The sequence below is a fragment of the Chionomys nivalis genome, chromosome 23, assembly GCF_950005125.1.
Source record: "Chionomys nivalis chromosome 23, mChiNiv1.1, whole genome shotgun sequence".
NCBI lineage: Eukaryota > Metazoa > Chordata > Mammalia > Rodentia > Cricetidae > Chionomys > Chionomys nivalis.
This window is the reverse complement of record NC_080108.1, coordinates 28,425,914-28,443,945: the sequence shown is the minus strand read 5'-3', so window position 1 is coordinate 28,443,945 and position 18,032 is coordinate 28,425,914. Positions and strand designations below refer to the sequence as shown.

The following is an 18,032-nucleotide window of genomic DNA, read 5'->3' as shown; positions in this document are numbered from 1 at the left end:
AAGAAAGTCTCTAAGGAAGACCAGGATTCTCGGGACAACTCCCAACAGCAGACCAGATCATCTGAGAGTTTCCAGCATGGGGTGAGGTATATCAGCAGCACACAGGCTGTTGATTTCCCCAAAGAGCCAGCCCTCCTCCCGCTCCACTGCCACACAGAGAAGAGTGAGAGAGGCACCCTACAGAGATGCCTGAGGATCTGCAGGGGTGCATGGTCTGTATGGGTGTGGAACATGTAATTACAGGACACACTCAGAAGCCATCATCCCCAAACATGCTAGCCATATGGCCCTTTCTAATAATGCAGAATAATTCACCCTAATTATGTTTAAATGAAATGATGCACACTGCTGTGTGTTATTCCTCCAGAGAATATCTCACAGAAGTGTGTGTGCATATACATGTATATATATATATATATATATATATATATATATATATATATATGAATATACGTGTATATTCTGCTTAACATCAGGTGAGGAATATCAGTTAGTTTTAATGGAATCTGCTCAAAACCAAAGCAGTGAAATCAGCCATTTCACACTGTGTCTCCACATTCTGAAGGATAGCTTCCCAGGAGAACACAATTTCCATGACATAGTAAGAGCCAAGATTTTACAAAGCCTGCCCTGGCCCAGTATGTTCTTGACCAGAGACGGGGGTCATCTGGTTACCAGGCAGCCTCTGGCCTCAGGGCCTTTGTATATGTTGTTCCTTCTGTTCTTCACTGCCTATTCTTCCTCACTTCACCGCCGCCCTTCAGCAAGGCCTCCTCCAACTCGGCTATGTAGGAAGCTGATATGTCCCACCCTCCCTACCGTGTTCAGCTTCCTCTCGTAGCCCCTGATCAACTACTCATTCATTCGGTATGCCACAGCCCCCAGGTTCCCATAGAATGTAAGCTCCATGCGGGCAGGACTTCCCATATATCTTGTTCACTGCTGTGTCCTGGTGCCTTCAGGGGTGCCTGACACACACTAGGCACTGGATAAATACTGGTTGAAGAAAAGAAATGAGATCACTCATTTGATACACCACAAAATGTCAGTTTCATTCTTCATCAAGTCCTGATTTTTCTGCTACCATTACATATAAAAACTGGGAGCTGGTTAAGTGGTCTGGGTCATCAGGACTAGAGGTATCAAGTGACTAGATATGGCAGCTTATCATTGATAACAGCAGTGGTCACCGTCCGTCTCAGAGTGGGCCCTGTAGCCAAGCCTTTCCTCACAGTGGGGCTCTGCTGTTTGCAGGGGGCATTTTGAGTCAAGCAGAGGTAAAAATGGTCCAGAGCGGGTAGCTCATAGAATGAGATGCGCTACGGAGAGTTCCATCATACTGGCTATAATGTCATTGGAGACGCCAACCATTCCAAAGGAGCCTTTCTAATCGGTTCCTAGGTATCCATCTGTCCTTCCTGTACCAGACACAGTGGCACAGGTGTCCGAGCCCAGATGAAGGATTCGTTCTCCAGTTACCAAAATGCGGGGCAGCGAAAGGAAAGGAGCTGATCACTCTGGTGATTTGGGACGGTGGTGGGATTCACTGGGTTTGACACTGGGTGTGCACTGGAATGACAGAAAGCCACACACACCTCCATGGGCCTAGGACACTAATGGAGACATCCTGCACTCGACCTCACCCACCTAAGGGACTGCTGCTCCAAAGCCTATTCAGGTATTTTCGCAGCTACCTAACCACACTGTTTACTTCCTGGTCCTTTGGCCGAATTCATTTTCCTCTAAGAATCACTGGCAAAACACTGTTACAGGCTTCTCATTGGGCCGTTATCCTCCCGTGGCCTGTTGTAAAGGCCGTGTTGCTTCCATCTCTCTGGATGCTATACTGTAGGGTTCCTCTCAGGTGTGATATCCCCTATAAATCCCTTCTGCATCTGTCCAGCTGTGCAAATGGGTACTTGCACGTGTGTGCCCATACTCGAATTGCCAAATATGCGATACTCCTTTCACTGCTGCCCAAGCAACTTGGGCCCCTGCTCCTGCCAGGACTCAGAGGGGACATAGCTTCCCAGAGGGCACTGCTCACCCTGGCAAGTGCCCAGGGGCGGCCCAACTCTCAGCCTCCATGTGAGCACATCAGAATTTGAATTATGGCTTGGCAATGAGAGTGGGTTAGCATTCACCCGTGGCTAAGCTATTGCATAGGCATGAGCATACCACACAGACCAGCCATGTCTAAGAGTCCAGCACACAGAGACCAACCTGCCTCCCACGGAGCCAGTATCCAGCCCATGGAGCTCAGCTCTGCCACAACCCCAGGTGGCAGACACTGGGCCCCCATTGACACAAATAAAGGACCACCTTGGCGCAGAAAGCAGGCTCAACTGAGTCCAAGCAGGGACTAAGCTTGGTGACCCATCACTGCCTCATGGACAGAGCCTGCACTCCATCCCCATTCAATCCCCCCTCATTTTTGACAAACTGGCTCCCATGTAACTGGAAGCATTGACGCTGATTATAACAAAGAATTCCTCAGCCTGTGCTTACCTAGTTCCTTTAAATGGGCATTTAGCCTCACACAATCATGAATTCTCTCTCTCTCTCTCTCTCTCTGGACCGATTTGGGGATGAAATAGACTGCTTTGCTTTCTATTTATTTTATTATCATGGACAAAGGAAAACGCTGAGGCAAAAATGGGTCATAGATCAGCATGTTTCGACCAAGTTGTTCAAAAAATCCTTTCTGCCCACACATTGAGTGTTCATGCTAATTCCATACAAATCTTCTCTTCCATCTGGTCCATTGTCGGTGAAGAAACCCATTGTAAGCGCTGTCTAAAGTGATGAGGTCGCTCCTTTGTGAAGTATTAAAGCCCCGAAGCGATTTTTGCAATATGTAGTAAACCTTGCTTTCATTTTGGAAAACTCCCTGTAATGACTTACTGCACTTTTTATAGAAGAACAGTCTTTCATTCCTTTCTTTTATGAAAGATTATTTTCAGTAAAAATAGCACTGTAACCCGTGTGACGTGGCTTCTCCGTTACTTGATACAGAGGAGCTTTGATGCCGACTCAATAAAATGACCACGTTTGTAAAGCGCGAGTTGATCCAGTTATTAAGTCGCCCCAAGTCCTAGGTACTCAATAAGATGCCATCAGAGGGAATCATTATGAAGCCAGCGAGATTACTCAGCAGATACAAGTGCTCGCTTCACAACATAATAATTACCTGAATTTGAACCTACATAAAGGCAGAAGGAGAGAACCGACTCCAGAGTTGTCCTCTGAGCTCCACGTGCATGCCAGTGTGCACACAACAACAATAGTGATCATAGTTTCAACAGTCTTTATGGCCTAAGAGGAGGAGGATTAAAGTGGGCATGGGTGTGCCCTTGTTTAGAGAGGAATGTGTTTTTCCCTTTGGATGGGATGCGAACCCCATGATCCCAGGATTTCCTTTTTGCTAACGCTCAGAACGCTACCTGCATGGATGAAAACTGAGGAGCCCTTAGGCGTGTAATCACCAGGGGCTGTGACGGTGAGCAAAAGATACAGCTGCCCGTGTGACAGATACTGATTTATGCTTTCCTGATTTCCTGAAATGTAGAAGAACTAAGGAAATGTCTTTCCCTGCCTGGGAAGAGTCCAGAGTCCTGGGTCTCTCTCAGGACAGCACTGTGCCAAGACTCAGACAGAGCCATGTATCCAGTGCCCACTGCACGCTGTGCCCTGCTCTCAGTATGGGGACAGTGGTAGAGGCTGACCTCTCTCCTGCACTGAATGGCTCCACAGGGCATGGCACATTCCTCTCATGTGGAGTCCAGTCTATACAACAGCCTGGAAGGGAGAAGTCAAAAGCCTCATCTTGTAGATGAGGACAGTAGAGTTTGGCACAGCGAGTTGTATAGTCAGGATCTGGACCCAGATGTGCCTGGCATAAACTCTCTGCAGGATACCGATCCACAGGAGGCAGGACTGGCAGGAATGCTCAGTCCAGGGAAGCTGGCACACAAATCCTCATCCAACTCCTAGGAGCCAAGCTTTAGCACAAATGGGAGAATCTTAGACAGCTCTAGACTGGCCTGTGGGGTTTGCTGGGACAAAAGCCTATAGACCCCCAGGGGTCCAGCTGAGGCCAGTAAGTTCCCATGGTGTCTGACTCTGGTGGTCTCCCATAGGAGACCTTGGAACTGGCTAGGGGGTAGAAGGCTCATCTTAGTTCTTCAGGTTGAAAGCTGACTTTTCATGAGAAGTTTAGAAAGGTGCTTAAAAGACAACAGGATGAAGGTAGGGCACTAGCTAGCCAACCCTGGCTCTCGACTTCTATTCTGTAACACAATATATATATACACACACACTGATAAAGTTCTTAAGCATGCCATGAAATCATGAAATACGTATATCATTTGGAAAACCAAAGATGCCTCAGGGAGTTCAAGAGATGGCTGAGTGGGTAAGAGGTTAAGCGTGCTCTCCCAGAGGACTTAGTTCAGTTCCCAGCACCTGTGTTGGTTACGTCATAATTGCCTGTAACTCCAAAGCCGGGGATTGGATGCCCTCTCCTGGCCGACACACGTGTGCGCACACACACACACCTCTCCCCTCCCGCACGAACACACTGATAAATAAAAATAAACAGTTAAAGAAAAGGATGTCTCCGTTATTTTTAAAAGAGGGATTTTAAAATGGAGAACTAGACAAGCCAACATGGGAAGACGAAAAGCACAAATAGGGAACCGAGATCACAGAGGACCGTCTGTGGGAGGCAGCTGCCTCTCACAGCTGTAGCTCAGTGATGAAGCGCTTGCCGCACGTGTGCAAGCCCCTCAGTTCAGTCTCCAGCGCACAAGCCAAAAGGAGGGGGCTCTCCTGAGTGGGGTCCAGGCCTGTGGAGAGGGCAGAGGGAGCCCTGCTCAGCTGGGGTTCTGGCTTAAGAGGCCCAGAGGACACAGAGCTGGGCTCTGGTATCTGAGCACAAGTTGTTGACAATCTCTGAAAGATTCTTCTATATGGAGGGAACGAACTGGAACAAATTGCAGCTGGTAAGGGAAGAAGCGTTGCTATGACAACGGTGACAGAAAGTGAAGCAAGCCCTCTGTGTGTGTCCCCGCCACACACTCACAGTGTGCACAGTGTACAGTTGTCCCCGTGTCAGAAGGACTCGTCCCAGCACCCCCCACAAATATCACAAGCCACAGATGCTCCCAGCCTTTCTTAAAGTGACAGTGTCTGCAGAGAGCCTCTGTACATCTCCTTCAGACTTTAACTCATTAGACACAAGAGGAATGTTAGTTGTCAGTGTTATACTTGCCAGGCTCAGAGACTAGCCTCTCAAGAAAATGCCTGGTCATGGGGATATTTCTTCTCCAGAATATTTGCTCAGTGTATGATTGAATTTTCAGCCCGCAGATATGGAGATACAGATTTGTAGACATGTGTGCATGTGTGTGTGTGTGTGCGCGTGCACACACACACGCACACACACAGTAAGGAAGAAAATATGCCTCTTCTACAACTCCTTGGATCCTGGCAATCATCCCTAAGTCCCTACTCTGTGGCTAACTCAAGTTTCCTTCGCTCTTCTTGGGCATTTTCCTCATAGGAATCCAGACTTTTGTCCCTGAAGACTGAGCATCCTCAAAGGCCATTTATTGGATGCTGTTAACTTTTATGTGGGGACGTAGACTTCACTGAAGCCTCCCAAAAGAGGGCCCTGGGTTCCACACATGATGCCCCTGGTAACACATTATGCCCTATTTTGAAAAAATAAATAAATAAATAAAACAACTTTTTGTTGCGGGAGCTCCTTCTGCTCCTTCAGCCAATAGCTGCTGAGATACCAGCCCATTGGGGCGTGGTCTCTCTCTCTTTAAAAGAGCTGCCACTACCCTCTGCTCACTCTCTGGCTTCGGCTCGGCTCCACTTCTCAGCTGGCTTCCAGCAACCAGGATCTCTTCCTGATTGCGCAGAGGGCTGTTGTCTGGGGCGGTGATCTGTAAGTTTTTCCCCCTTAAATAAATAATCATTCTATTAATCATAATTCCAAACTGGTGTGGGATTGTTTGTGACTTACACCTTCACCTTCTCTTTAATAAAGACTCAGTTCTCCAGCATCACCTGGAGATGTGCACCAACCAGGCTAAAGGAAGTTGCCCTGCTTATATAATCACTGAGGGGGGAAGACCCATCACGGTGAGCAGAACAAGGCCCTGACTGGAAACCTGGACTCTATGAATGGGGGGAGAGAGCTAAGTGTCCATTTGCATCCACAGCTCTCTATGCTTTATTGCAGGTACAATGTCATCAGGTGGTTCAAGCCCCTACTGCCTTGGCTTTTCTGCCACGACAGACTGTCCCTTTGAGCAGTGAGGCAGAATAACCCTTTTCTTCCTGTCTGTCAGGGTGCTTACACAGCAACAGGAAAACAAAATGAAGACATTATTGTAGATTGTCCAGGTTCTATGTGGCAAGGACATTAAGAATAACGGAGTCCATTAAAGTTCATAGAACAATTTAATAGAAAAAAAAAGATTCAGTTCCTTAGTCGGTGGAGTAACGAATGGTTTTGTGTTGACTCAGTGGCTTGCAAAGTCCCCAAGAATCTCAGCTTTCGGCTTGGTAAGATCCCAGAGCCTCCTGCTTGAAGATTCCAGGAGGGACCTAATGAGGGAGAGGAAAGCACAGTCTCTCATTTGTGCAGCACAACAGCAATGAGAACTACGTACCAGGCCATCCTCTCTTGTCCCAGACCATGGTGGTCGTGTTCATGTCATGGGAGGGAAGTGACAACTGAGTCCAGCCCTGACTTGTACCCTTCAGGACAACCTTACCCTTCAGGCGATTGTCTTCCCGCTGGAATCATGACTGCATAGCAGACAGGCAACCAAACTCACCAGGCCAGCTGCATCTGTATGACTGGAATAGAGTTAGATTAATGACAAGGGGGTACAGTGACAGATGTGCATATAGGAAATCAAAGAGATTGATCTCTCGGGTACCCTGAGACATTTGGAGGCATGTTTATACTCATCAAAAAGAACCCTGTGTGAGGAGTCCCTTGAGACGCAGAGAGATGGGTAGCCTGTTCTGTGATGTCACTAGCCATCCTTGTTACTCTATGGGCTTGTATAGAAAGAGTCCATGTTTGCATGGGCAGAGGCTTTGACTTACAAGTCACCACAGAGATCTCCTTTCCAAGGCCAGCCTACAGACCATGACTACTGTGTTTATGTCACCTTCTCACAGCTGAAGCTTCTGGGGTGTCCAGGGGATTACAGGTGACCCCTTCCAAAATGGAGGGTGCAGTAATTTGGACCTGGAGTGTCTCTCAGAATGTCTGCAAGTTAAGGGCTTCATCCACAGCTTGCTCTATCAGATTGGGCAAGAAGCTGGATTCCTAGAGGTACCATCAGAAAGGATAACAATCTCTTCCTGTCACCTGTCTTTCCAACCATGAGGTGAGCAACTGTCCCAACCACACAGTCCCACCATGACACTCCTCTCCACACTGCAGAGAGACCGTGGCCTCCAAAGCTCGGCCCAAATATTCTCTTCTCTTTTATTTCTTTGTTTCTTTATTTGAAAGCACTGGAGATTGAGCCTAGGTCCTAATGCATGCTAAGCAAGTGCTCTTGCCACTGAACTGCAGCCTCAACCCAAACCTCCCTTCTCTTTGTAAACCAATCACCTGGGGAGATCAGAAGTGAACCGGAAGCTGATGGATGCAGAAGGAAAGCAGTTTCATGACCTGGGCAGATGCGCTCTGGATTCAGGCTACCTACCTGCCTTGCTTCTTCCATAAACTACCATCGTAGGCTTCCTTCTGGATTATGTGTTTCTGTTTTGTAGTAGCAGGGAGATGTACAGTCCCAAATGTCCCTGAGCAAGGAGCAGGACTGTAGGCTGAAATTAGAAGGTACGGGTTCGTTCTGATGGATTTCCAGTCCAGGAAATAGCAGTCGGTTGTTTTATAAATGGTCCAGTGAGACCGCCTCCCTTCCCAGATGGCTTTCCAGGATGCTGCATCATGGAATTGCAATGAAGTTGACCTCCCCGACATCTGCCTGTCAGGACTGCCAAGGCTGTGAGCATAGACTAGGGGAGATGAAATACCATAATTCGGTGAGCATAGACTGGGGGAGATGAAATACCATAATTCAGTGAGCATAGACTGAGGGAGATGAAATACTATAATTTGGTGAGCATAGACTGGGGGAGATGAAATACCATAATTCGGTGAGCATAGACTGAGGGAGATGAAATACCATAATTTGGTGAGCATAGACTGGGGGAGATGAAATACCATAATTCTGCCACAGGGTCTGGGCCACCTGCTCACACATACTAGCTGGGATCTGAGGTAGATTGATTCCCCATTTTCTGATAAACCACCATACTGTAGCATGAATAATAAAAACCCAGAGATAGATATTGGGGTTCAACCCAAAAACCAGGAAAAGAAAAGCAGCCAAGCCACTACAGAAGTTTTAGCTCTACCTAGGCTGGATGACCTCAGACTAAGCAGACTAAGTCTCTCTCCTCCCATTTTATATTCCTTCTACTGCTGGGATTAAAGGCACACGACTCCCTAGTACTGGGGTTGTGAGCCGCCACCACCTGGATTTGTTTCTACGTTAATCTTGTGTAGTCCAGGGTGGCCTTGAACTCACAGAGATCCTTCTCCCTCTGTCTCCCAAATCCTGGGATCAAAGGTGTTAGCCACCACTGCCTGAACTCTAGTGGCTTAGTTTTGCCCTTCTGATCTTTAGGCAAGCTTTATTTATTAAAACACAAAATATCAATATATTTCCCCTTTTGTCTAAAAATGAAGGCTATAACTAATATAAGAAAAACTATATATAATAAGTACAATGACTATATAAAATATATACAGACAATAAATACATCAGCAATGTATAGTCCATTTAGAGTTGACAAATTCAGAGAAAATACTCAAATCTATCCTATCTTATTGAGTCCAAATTTTTGTACCTAATTTACTATTATAACTTGCTTTTCTGTGTCTGGTAAAAAGGGAAACTGTATCTAGTCTTCAACTCCCTCAGAGACCCAACAAGGAAATAATATTAACTGAGTAAGCAGGATGTGCCAGCAAGCAACTTCCAAAAATGTGAGTAATGCCAAAAACAGCTGACTGCTCAGACAGTCACCCAAAGTTCCTCGGCAACACTGGTGCTTCCATCTTCAGCCTACAGGCCTAGCATATCCAACAGACTTTTCTGTGAAGCAAGATAGTCCGAAGGACTTTCTATCCTTGTCTTGACAAAGGTTGGTGTCACTTTCTTTTATGTCTTGCTTGTCCAATTAGGACAGCATACTGTCAGCAAAGTGGCTGTACAAGTTTGCACTCCCACCAGCAGTGGAGGAGTGTTCCCCTCATTCCTGTCCTCTCTAGCATAGGCTGTCATTAGTGTTTTGATCTTAGCCATGCTGACAGATATAAGATAGTATCTCAGAGTCATATTGATTTGCATTTCCCTGATAGCAAAAAGATGTTGAACAATTCTTTAAGTGTATCTCAGCCATTTGAGATTCTTCTGTTGAGAATTCTCTGTTTAGATCAGTATCCTATTTTTAATTGGATTGTTTGATATTTTGATGTCTAATTTCTTGAACTTTTAAAATATTTTAAAGATCAACCTTCTGTCGATGTGGAGTTGATAAAGATCTTTTTCCATTCTATAGGCTACCATTTTGTCTTATTGACAGTATCCTTTGCTCTACAGAAACTTTAGTTTTAGGAGGTCCCATATATTAATTGTTGCTCTCAGTGTCTGTGCTGCTCGTGTTATATTGAGAAAGTTGTCTACTATGCCAATGGGTTCAAGGCTACTTCCTACTTTCTCTTCTATCAGCTTCAGGGTAACTGAATTTATGTTGAGGTCTTTGATCTGCTTGGACTTGAGTTTTGTGCAGGGCCATGAATATGGATCTATTTGCTTTCTTCTACATGCTAACATACAGTTATGCCAGCATCATTTGTTAAATATGTTTTCTTTTTTACACCATATAATCTTGGTTTCTTTGTCAAAAATAATTTTTTCATAGGTATGTGGATTTATGTCAGTGTCTTCTATTTGATTCCATTGGTCCACCTTTCTGTTTTTGTGCCAGTACCGTGATGTTTTTACTACTTTAGCTCTAAAGTGGAGCTTGAAGTCAGGGTTAGTGATACCTCCAGAAGTTCCTTTATTATACAGGATTGGTTTGGCTTTCCTGGGTTTTTTGTTTTTCCATATGAAGTTTAGTATAATTCTTTTGAGGTCTGTGAAGGATTGAGTTGGGATTTTGATAGGGGTTGCTTTGAATCTGTAGATTGCTTTTGGTAAGATTGGATAGCCATTTTTCCTATATTAATCCTACCAATCCGTGAGCATGGGAGATCTTTGCATTTTCTGATATCTTCTCTAATGTCTTTCTCCAAAAACTTAAAGTTCCTGTCATATAGGTCTTTCACTTGTTTGGCTAGAGTTACCCCGAGATATTTTATATTATTTGTGGCTATTGTAAAGGATGTTGTTTCTCTGATTTCTTTCTCAACCCACTTATCATTTGTAAATAGGAGAGCTAATTTTTTTTTAGTTAATCTTTTATCCAGCCACATTACTAAAGGTGTTTATCAGTCATAGGAGTTCCCTAGTAGAATTTTTGAGGTCACTTATGTATATTATTGTATCATCTGCAATTAGTGAACTTGTGACTTCTTCCTTCCCAATTAGTATCTCCTTGATCTTTTGTTGCCTTATTGTTTTAACTAGAACTTCCAATACTATACTGAACAGATCTGAAGAGAGTGGACAGCTTTGTATTGTTCCTGATTTAAATGGAATTGCTTTGAGTTTCTCACGATTTAATTTGATGTTGGCTGTTGGCTTGCTGCATATTGCTTTTATTATGCTTAGGTATGTTTCTTGTATCCCTGATCTCTCCAGAACCTTTACTATGAAAAGGTGTTAGATTTTTGTTGAGGCTTTTCCAGCATCTAATGAGAGGATCATGTGATTCTTATCTTTCTATTTGTTTATACGGTGGATTATATTGAGAGATTTCCATATGTTGAACCATCCTTGCATCTCTGGGATGAAACCGACTTGATCATGGTAGATGATTTTTTGATCTGTTTTTGGATTCGGCTTGCCAGTATTTTATTGAATATTTTTGCAACAATGTTCATGAGGGAGGTTGGTCTGTAATTCTCTTTCCCTGTTGCATCTTCATGTGGTTTGGGTATCAGGATAACTGTGGCCCTATAAGAAGAATTTGGCAATGTTCCTTCTGTTTCTATTGTTTGGAACAACTTGAGGGGTATTGGTATTAGTTCTTTGTTGAAAATCTTGTAGAATTCTGAGCTGAAGCCATCTGGTCCTGGGGTTTTTTGTTTGTTGTTTGGTTGTTTGGTTGTTTTGGTTGGGAGACTTTTGATGACTGCAGAAACAACTTCTTTAACAACAATTAACTCTCTTGCAATTTTTCAAGTTTATTGCTATTTGTTTTTGTTTGGTGTCAGAGCATTAAAAAGTTTTTTTCTAAAGTCAGGTTTAATGGCTTCTACCTCTACTCGCAGCACCTGAGAGACTGAGGAAGGAATATTGAGTCTAACCTGTACTACATAGCCAACTTCATATCAGCATGGATTAAGAGACTCTTGTCTATAGAAAAGAAAAGTAAAAGATTTCTTTCCTAGGTGCCTCACCACTGCCATCAGAACAGGAACATTCCAGAACTAAAGGGAAAGAGGAAGAGAGGGAGGGAAGGAAGGAGAGAGAGAGCCCCATTAAGAATAAATATCTACCTACCCAGGGAAAGAGGATGTGACAGTGGTTCTCATGCAGCATGGTGACAGCTGATTCGCGTGTTTTTATTGCACCTTTTTTCTCACCTCTCAAAAAGTAAAAAAGTTTGAGCCCTTTCTTGTGTGGCTATTGCTTGCAGCTCAGGCCAGTAGTGCAGGGTTTCACACAGGTGAGGATCACAGCACACCTGCCTGCATCGTGGTGGCCTTGATCTTCACACCCTGAAAGACAGGCAACAAAGTCAGTGAGTGGCCAAGACAAAGCAGAACCTGGCTGTCACTGCAGACACTTTTGCTAGTAGCTGCATTGCTCTACCAAGGATTTAAGGAATGACTTTGAACTTAGGAGATGGCGCTCCACAGAACATTCACATTTTGTGGAGGATAAAAGTGGAAATACTTATTCTTTTCCATTCTGACCTTCAAGAAGTATTAACGAATTTTCTGGAAATGGGAGCAAGACATCCAGCTTCTGGTCAGGAACATGGACCATGTCAGTGACAGATGAGCAGTGGGGAGGCCTGGATGCCAATGCAGAATGAACCATGAGTAAGGGAGGGAAAGGCGAGAAGAGTTTGCTGTGCATCCTTACCATACCATGAGAAGCGGGCAAGTGTAGGCCTGGCCTAAGCATGGTCGTCTGTTTGGGCTTAAGACAGGTCAGGCACTGGATTCACTCACGCACCTCCCACATTCAACAGGCCTGTGGGCCTTGTGGACATGCTGAGGGAGGATTTGAGGAGTCCCAACAGTGCCGTCTGCGACAGAAACAGAATGACCTTTGCTGGCATTGGGGAAAATAAAGACAGGGCAGGCCTGGTAGCTTATTTCTAAACAACTACTGAGCAGCAGCCCTGGTGTGGGACAATTGTCTGTATTCTATCAATTATGTTTTAATTAAACGCTGATTGGCCAGTGCCAGGTGGGAAGTAGAGGTGGGACAACCAGACAGGAAGTAGAGGCGGGTCAATGAGAACAGGAGAATTCTGGGAAGGAGGAAGCCCATTCCTCTGCAGTTCTGCCCATACACAGAAGAAGGAAGATGTGACCCGCCTGGCTAAAAAAGGTACTGAGCCACGTGGCTAACATATGCTAGAATAATGAATAATGAGTTAACATAAGTTTTATATTAATAAGTTAATAAGATGCCTGTGCTAATGGGCCAATCAGTTTATGATTAATGTAGACCTCTGTGTGATTTCTTTGGGACTTAACAATTGTGGGGACCAGGCAGAACAAGGACTGGGTGGGACAGAAAACCTCAGACAACATAGCCCCTGTCTCAATTACACAAACAAGACTGGAGGAAGCGGGGAGAACTTAAGTCCCAGCTCGCCAGGAGCTCGAACTTAAGTCCCAGCACCTGGCGCGCTCCAGGTGCTCGTGCTCCGAAGCTGCCTAAGGAAGGTGCTGGCCCCGCGGGCGCTGGCACCACAGGTGTGTTCACCTTTTTGCTACAGGCCCCAGGCAAAGCGATGGGACATTGTATGAATTCCGTACCTATTTTCTCAAGCCCTCAAAGACGAATGAGTTCCTGGAAAATTTTAAGGAAAATGTTCACCTTCGGACACCTCACTCTGAATTGATTGGCTATTGGCTTGTAGAATTCGGAGGCAGAACAAAGTATTCCATATTTGGAAGTATGATAATTTTGCTCATCGAACGGCAGTTCGAAAAGCCTTGGCCAATGATAAGGAATGGCAAGAACGATTCCTCATCCCAAATTTGGCTTTCGTTGATGAGCAAGAGGTTGAGATTACCTACCTGGTACCATGGTGCAAAATAGGAACACCTCCAAAGGAAGGAGTCTAGGAATTGGCTACCTTTCGGATGAAGCCTGGTGGCCCAGCACTGTGGGGTAACGCATTCAAAAGGGCAGTAAACGCCCATGTGAAACTGGGCTACTCTACACTAGTTGGCGTTTTCCACTCTGAGTATGGAGCCCTCAACAGAGTTCATGTTCTCTGGTGGAACGAGAGTGCAGACAGCCGGGCAGCTGGGAGACACTGGTCTCGCGAGGATCCCAGAGTCGTGGCTGCTGTTCGGGAAAGCGTCAATTACCTGGAGTCTCAGCAGAATATGTTCCTGATCCCAGCTTCCTTTTCACCACTGAAGTAGGTTCCGACCCGACATCGGGCATCCCAGTCACTGATGTGAGTGAGGTGTGTCTAGAGCAGGGGCCCATTGCTCCCAAGAGAATCGTTCCCTTTGTTGCCTGAAGGAGGTGGTGAGTTTCTTCACTGTGCCCTCTGCATCCCAAGGCTACCTGTGTCCTTTGCTACCAGTAGTTCTAGAAATACTTCTGTTCATCTTCCCCGTGCCATTTCATGTCTACCAGACACGAGAAAGAGTTGCCATTACTCCACGACCCTGGTACTTTATTCTTCTATGATATCTTGTCTTCTGTGATTTTATGACTAATTGATATCTTATATTCAAATAATGATTTTGAATTTTTTTGCCTGGAATAAAAAATAAAGGACTGTCCTATGATTGGAGATGTTATGATTTAGTTGGTTGCATGCACCAGAGTTCAGATCATGAATGGCTAAGCAAATGTTTCAAATTTAAGCAGCACTGGCTTGTAGCAAAGTGACCACACTCTTTTTGAAGAATAATGGTTCCAGTTTAGTAGCTTCCCGGCTTCCCCTTCTAAAGATAAAACTGGGATTAGTTAACAATGGTCAAACCTACTACAAGTTGCTTTTATGTTTAGATTCATATAACTGGCTACTCAAATATGTTTCCAGAGAAGAATTCCCTACGTCATTTCATAGCAGAACAAAATCACCCATTTCAGTTTGTGTTCACAACCTGTTGCAAGGATTGCATTAAAGATAACAAGGCAATTGCAGTCTGGTTTTGTTCTTGTCTGTTTCAATTTAGTTAGAATTCTCTGCATCTAAAAGTCTTGCCTTTGACTTACGCAAAGGCATTTTAGTGTGGTTTATGTAGCATATCAAACAAAAATCTATCATCTCTCAAAAACTTTTCTGAAAGACCTAAATAATTCCTATGTGAGCCCAGCTTGAAAGTCAACAGAACTTACCTGACATGTATGCCAGGCCCACCCCAGAGCAGCTCAAGGATGCTGCCTGGAAGTGTCAGTGGCCTTGCTGTTAGGCATAAGGGTGTCTGGAGTACCTATACAGGGACATCCCTCAGATTCTGCCTTTGGACCTTTCTTGAAAATGGGTTACAATGAGTTGGAGTGATGATCAAGTCCAGGTTCCACACCTCAGTGGACAGTCAGCTCAGAGACCAGCTAACTCTGACTGGGAAGTGCCAGGTTTTAGCATGGTTTGTCTCCCCAAAATCCACATGTTAGGCTCTTGGTGGAGGATTTCAGTGTTAGAAGATGGAGTCCAGCAGGTTCCAGAGATAGAGTCCAACAAGAGGCGCTGACAATTGAAAGAATGCCTTTGGAAGGGGCTAAGGTATGTCTCTTGGGACTTCTGATCACAGCACCACCTCTAATCTCTCCCTCCCACACTTGGTCCCATCACTTCGACAACACCCACCATAATTCCTTCACTAAAAACTAAGCCAGTGAAATCCCTGACCAAGAGTTTGAACTTTGAAGATTTTGCACAAATAGATTTCCATTCATACGACACCCTTCAAATGGCAAGAGTATGTGGACAGAAGATGGACTAGGGTTATAAATAAGGTTCGGGGAACAAGGAGCCGCTGACAACATAGGGAGTCAATAGGGCTGTTTCTAAGGGTGATGAAATCACTCTGTCAGGAATGGAAGCCATAGATACAGGAATCACTGTGCTGGTTAAAACCCACAGAACTATTCTTCCTAACTCTGTCTCTCTCAGACTCTCTGCCTCCGCACAGGCCTATGTATTGCACATGTCTGTGTACACGGGGCAGTTTTCTTCCTGCAGTCCCTTGAGGTCCTTCACTCAGCGGCTAAGGAGTAAGTATGAAGAGTTCACTTCCATGTCTTGTGGTTGCAGGTACAGATCCTGCTAGCTCCCTTCTCTGGCCCACCAGAAAGCAGCATATAGGTGCTTCCTGGGACTCAGCTTCTGCAGCTCCGCAATGACAGGCAGACAGGGTCCGTTCCAGATGAGTCAGTCTTGAATCCAACCCAGGCCAAAGCTGCTGCTGGCTGAGTTGAGAGAATCAGGAGACTCTGTTTGTCCTAGACAGACAGTAAATAAACAAGAAATTCCCCCAGTGTCCCATGAAAATGACTTACAAGAAATCAGTTGAAGTGAACACTTCCAAAGCTCTTTTTCCCAGAGAGCTGTTTTACAGAGGATATTGACAGCTGTCTCTAAAGGGATAGAGTCCTGATTTTGTTAAGTAATGCAAGGAAATGGAGCCTAATACCCACACCCAGGACACCACAGAGATGTTCTGTGTGGTTCTGAGTGTCCCAGCATTTCTGGGGATGAGTGAGGAGGTTTACAAAGTGCTCAGACACAGGGAAGCTTATCCTGACTATAACTGGAGTTACAGCCAGTTGTGAGCTGCCCTGTGAAAGTAAAGAGAGCTTCTAGATACAAAATTATTGTGAAATTTTCAATGTTATTTCTGTGAATTAAAAACAAATGGAAATGCAATAATGTTATTTACAAAGCAACAAGATGACCAAACACATCAGAAAGACCAGAGTGAAGCCAGCCTTAGAGGTGAGGATGCTCGAAGAGGTTGTTGGGGACACTGTGTCTCTCACAATGGCTATCAGACTTTTAAAACAATAGACCTCAAGAAACTACGATTCCCAAGAGTCTTGGGAGCGAGAAGAGAAAACCTAAAACCCACACCAAATGGGTTAGTAGTGGCATGGAGGGGAGGAGGCGTGCTTCTATCCAGGAACTAGATTTACAATTTGTCAGACCATCTTTCAGAAGAGCCAATGATGGGTAGACAGTAGGTCTGACAACACTTGCCCAGAACTGCCTGGCTGTGCACACTGCAGCCTTCTACGGGCCTCAGCCTTATTTCAGGACCCTGCAGATGGGCTTGAGGTGATTGGATGCCTCAGGTCAGTGTGATCACTATTCATTTGGCTGTTTTCATTGGCTTATCAAGGACAGGTGAGCAATCCTGGCTGAGTGTGGCCCAGGATGGGACCCTGAGTGTAGTCTCAGTCACAATAAAGAGGAAAAAAAAGTTTTCAAAGAAATGGAAATGTTGGAAATTGGGAGTGCAGTGATGGAAGTAAAATAGCCTCAGCAGAACTCTCCACATGCCAAATGCATGCAATGGCTTGAGAACGGATCAACAGGAACTGCCGTCAAAGAATGCAGGAATACAGAGATTCGAGTGCATTCAAAAGACTCACCAGCAAACACATCCTGAAAACAGAAGGAGAAAGAGGAAAAAAAAAAATACTTGAAGAAAGGAAAACTGAAAGTTTCTAAAGCTGATTCAAGACTAAACCCATAAAGGAAGCTCAGCAAACTGGAAACATGTGACTTCTAGGATTCACAGACAGTAAAGCACACCATATACAAGAAGCAAAAACACTGACAGCCAAGGGTGAGTGGAAAAGCTCAAAAACAGCTGGAAAAGCAAGCTGTAGTTTCTAAAGAAACCAAGTGCGATTAACAGCTGACTTCTCTGGGGGATAATGGCAGCCAGAAGACAGTGGGGCCCTTGCACTGCTCAGAGAAACTGTTAGTCTTGAACTTTACATACAAAGGTCACCTTTCAAAATGGAAGATGAAATAAAGGCACCACCACAGAAGCAAAAATTGGTCAGATGGTGTTGCTAGCAGAAAATATAACGAAAACTAGTGGAAACCTCTCTTCCAGTGACCCTGGAAGGTGATTAGCACATAGACACACACAGCATCAAATGTCAGTGATTTTGTCATTATCTTGTGTTATTATAAACATTAGAAATTCATTTTCTCGTAGCTGATTTAAGAAGGGTCTGTGTAAGGCAGTGCACACACACTGTGTAGCTCGGCATAGAGCACAGAGACACAGTGTTTTTGTATGTGGCATCACAGCAAGGTAGGGGGCAGTGAAGTTGAACTTGGGTGTGTAAATTATCCCAGAGTGGACCTAGCATCTGCAAGAACAAAGGGAGGGAGCTACACACAGCAGAACACCTGGAGCAGAAACCGTAAATACATGCCCACTTTCCTTCCTTCTATCTCAACTTCTTTAAAAGTGGAAAAATTACAGACCTGTTCTGTGAACACTCTAGACAATGATGAGCCACACATACAATGCTGGTCCCCTAAGACAGTAATGGAGCTGACCATGTCCTATAGCTTCCCGAGGTCAG

The 18,032-nt window shown here is 44.9% G+C and overlaps 1 pseudogene; it reads left to right on the top strand.

Annotated features, from left to right (window-relative positions):
• Window positions 1-12,257: 12,257 nt before the first annotated feature.
• LOC130865571 (protein NipSnap homolog 3B-like) lies at window positions 12,258-14,189 on the top strand (annotated as a pseudogene).
• The last annotated feature ends 3,843 nt before the right edge of the window (window positions 14,190-18,032 follow it).